The sequence below is a fragment of the Prosopis cineraria genome, unplaced genomic scaffold (genome assembly GCF_029017545.1).
Source record: "Prosopis cineraria cultivar Desert tree isolate PC_DT_omini unplaced genomic scaffold, ASM2901754v1 PC4, whole genome shotgun sequence".
Taxonomy (NCBI): domain Eukaryota; kingdom Viridiplantae; phylum Streptophyta; class Magnoliopsida; order Fabales; family Fabaceae; genus Prosopis; species Prosopis cineraria.
The window spans coordinates 19,943,994-19,948,086 of NW_026555335.1; the positions used below are offsets into that span (position 1 = coordinate 19,943,994).

At 29.2% G+C, this 4,093-nt stretch overlaps 1 long non-coding RNA gene across 1 annotated transcript; it reads left to right on the forward strand.

The window, feature by feature from the left end:
- Nucleotides 1–492: 492 nt before the first annotated feature.
- Nucleotides 493–2,808, forward strand: LOC129310081 (uncharacterized). Its single transcript, XR_008593014.1, has 3 exons — nt 493–800; nt 2,511–2,577; nt 2,674–2,808. It is a non-coding gene; the product is annotated as an uncharacterized LOC129310081 (long non-coding RNA).
- The last annotated feature ends 1,285 nt before the right edge of the window (nt 2,809–4,093 follow it).

A 4,093-nucleotide genomic window follows, 5' to 3' on the forward strand; every position in this document is an offset into this window, starting at 1 on the left:
CTACAAACTCGAAGTTATATTTAAAATTTAAATGTTTTATCTATCATTAGAATTCCTGAATTTATGACTATTTGTTTTAATATTTACAACTAAATTTTTAGAAAATTTTGTCAAGAACCTAACTATCATAAATTTATTTTTTTAAGACTTTAATGTTATTCTCTCAAAAAGTTTTTCCAAAAGAAAAATCTAACCAAACCTTATTTACAATTAATTTTAATATATTCACGTTGATTTGATTTGATATAATTAATTTGGATTGATTTTAAACACTCTTAATAAGGCTAGTGCAGAAAAGTAAAATGGTGGCAACTTATAATTTACAAAATTGTCACCTTTCATACTTTCTGCATTGATTTTTTTTTTTAACTGTGTGTATTTAATTGGTGTAAATACTACAAATAAACAAATTTTATAGTAATGATTTACTTGTGTGTGAGAGTGTGTGTTCAAGAAATTACATATTTTGTTGATATATGATGCTACGGAAAACTTCAAGCAAGTGATTCTTGATGAGGAAGAGGACTTGTTCAAGAAAGTTCATGGAATGTCTATGTTTGAATATATGGAAATAGATCCAACATTCCAAACCACCGTACGTCAGGTAATGGCTGATTTATCAATGATACAGATGAAGCATGTACTTGAAAGATACAAAGGATTTGAGGGAATATCAACACTAGTTGATGTTGCTGGTGGCATTGGCCACTGCCTTAAAATGATCATCTCTAAGTATCCTTCAATTCAGGGCATTAACTTTGACTTGCCACGAGTGATACAACACGGTGTATCCCATCCAGGTATATATTTGTACGTGTGTATATATGTCATGATCACCAATCTGATAGCAATAAAATTAAAAGAACACAAAAATATCCCTGAACACAAAGACTCAAGTATTATTATCTCAATACATAAGGAAAATAGTACACGTAAACAGCCATTGGCATGAGAATATACTGGGGAAATGGAAGAAAATTAACATAAAAAAATAAGAGCATAGTAGAGTGATACAAAAGGAAATGACAAATAAAGAAAAAGGTCTAGCAGCCTCTTTCAGAGAGAATTTAAACTTTAATTATCATATTATAAGATATTAGCCCTTTTTATTAAGTCCAACTCTTGTTAATATTGCTTACCCATTTTATATATCCTCACTTCCTTCCTCTGAACCCATATGCCACTTTAGCCAACCAATAGTATTCTGGCCCATTAGTTGGTAACCCAAAAACCCAATTCTCATGTCTTCTTAAGCCCATATGCGACAACTTACTATTACTATGCAAAGAATGTTAACTTGAATCTACTTTTATGTCAACTAAAAATTTGATCTGTTTATTGCACATGATACTTAAAATTACATTATGATCAAATTATTGAAGAGTAGTTTAATTAGTAAAATATAGGAAAAAATACTACTTTAGGTCCTTATATTTTTTAACAGGTTTTGTTCTTAGTTTCTATATGTATAATTTGTTTTAATGGTTTTCATTCATTTAATCTATATGAAATGTAATCCGATCCCTTTATTTATAAAAAAAAAAATACTTAGGTGAATTGGTCCAAATAGTGCTAATTTTGCTGAGGTCCAACATACGTCCTTGTGCTTCTCTGATTCTATAATGCAGAGGTCCAAATAGTGATAATTCCATTTCACTGAGGATCATGATTAACATTTAAATGAAGCATATAAAAGGGATGGAAACTCATGAAAATAAACTATTTATAGGGACTAAAAACAAAACACAATTTGAGCGGTATTTTTCCTAAAATATTACAAATGAAGAAACTTTGACATTGAAATTTGAAATGGAAAAAAAAGAATAACACAATTTTAGTCCCTTAAGTTTATTTCCATTCTCGATATAGTCTAAAGTTTATTTTTATCGATATAGCCTTTAAGTTTACTTTAATTATTAATTTGATCTTTCTTGTTTAAAAAGGAGACAACACAGTTAAAATTTGTTGACATATGTTATAAAATTTTTTATAACAACCATGTAAATTAATGAAAAGAAATATAATTATTTAGGTAGGAGAAAAATAGATTTTGAGTTTTAGTTTAAAAATAAGAGAATAAAAATAGTTTAAAGGATTTAAATTGATAAAAATTAAACTAATTGAGGATTAATTTGTTTTCATTTAGCTACATTTACATGTAAAATCATCATTATACTTTTCACCGAGATTATTCGAGAAGTTAATTTATTTTTAAACCTTAAAGGACTAACAAAATAATTTTAGAAAACATAAGATATCAAGTTGATTAAAATTAAACTTGAAGACCAAATTGATAATTGAGGCAAATTTGAGAGGACGAAAAGATCTATTATCCTAGGGAAAAAAAACTGGCTTCCTTGCAAGTGTAAATTAGAAGTATTTGGATTGATTAAATTATTTTATTCCTTAAAATTTTGATGCAAATTAATCAATCAAATCCATTAAATATAATTTTCCAAATCATGAAATATTTTCTTTTGAACTTATAAATCTTCTTTAAATGATCAAAGGAATAACGCATGTTGGGGAGATATGCTCAAAAGCGTTATTCCACAAGGCGAAGCTATAATGATTAAGGTCAGTTTAATTAGTAACACCAAAATTACCATAATGAAATAACTATTCTTTAAGGTTTGATAATTGTAAGCTATATCTGCCTAATTTCTTGTGTAGGCTGCAATTCATCACTGGGGAGATGAAGACTGCATACAGATTCTAAAGAATTGTCATAGGTCTCTTAAACAAAGATGGGAAGGTTATTATTGTTGACCAGATAATTCCAGAAATACCAAATGAGAGTGGATGGCCACAAGTGGCCTCAATGTTTAACAACCCTCAAGTTTTTTGGCTACTGGTGGTAGCAAGGACAGGACTGGGAGAAGAATTTGAAGCTCTTTGTAAGGCTGCTGGGTTTCTAGCTATCACATTGCTTCTCGTATTACCTCAATGGCTTTAGGAGTCATTGAGTTTTATAAATAAACCAGATCGTGGGCATGTGATTTTCAGAGTTCAAGATGCACAATTCTATTATATAAGACTTGATATAAATAGAATAAAATGTATCCTTATTTACAAGGAGCTCCAACACCTTGCAGGTTCGGCGGAGTGTCGGAACCAAAGTCATCGAGTTGTACAAATAAACTAAATTGTGGTTTGTGATTTGCAGAAAGTTTAATATTGTTGTATGTATACAAGGATTATGTATGGTTGAATGTTGATATGATGGGTAACACTATAAATATAATAACATGACGTGACCCTTATACATGGTTGAGTATTGATAGCATGTCAAACAATAAATATGAATGCTGCTAAAAAAAAACAAAAAGAAAAAAAAAACCCAATAGGTAGGACAAAATGTTATCCTTAGATATGGTGTTCCTACCATTATGAGTATACATGTAGAGAGAGGATCAAAATCACTTGGAGTTAGATATTGGGTTAAGAGTCATTTTGCCTATCAACTTACTCGAAATGTCACGGAAAATCCTAAACTCAACCGCAGGTTAAGTTATCTCTCAACTTTAAAGATTATTCCCTTATCACCCTATCTCATTTCTAATCATTAGTGGGCTTCACATTATATTTTTAATACCTTTCATTAAAAATATTTGAGTCAAAGGTGCCTACTGACCTTTCACTGCTATAGAAATATATTTAATAGTAAGCATTTTGTAGCAATAAAAAATGAAATGCTGTTAATATCAAATCTAAAGAAGAAATGTGGGATTCACTACTACAAAAAATAACAATATTTAACGGTTATTTAGATAATATTCAACGATTATAATTGTTGAGTAAATCAGGCGCTAAATATTCTCTAAACCCTTATTTAATGGTTTTTTAAATGCGGAATATTTAACCTTGATTCAACGGTTTTTTTTTTTTTTTGCGAAACTGTTGAATATTGGCCGTTAGATTTTTTTTAAATAACTACAAGAAAATATGCAACGGTTTTATTTAAACCGTTGCATATTCTTAGTATATTCCACGATTATACATTTTTAATCGTTCAATATATACCTGATATGCAACGGTTTTTTTAAAAAATTGTTGCATGTTCTTAATATATTCAACGGTTAAAATTTAACCG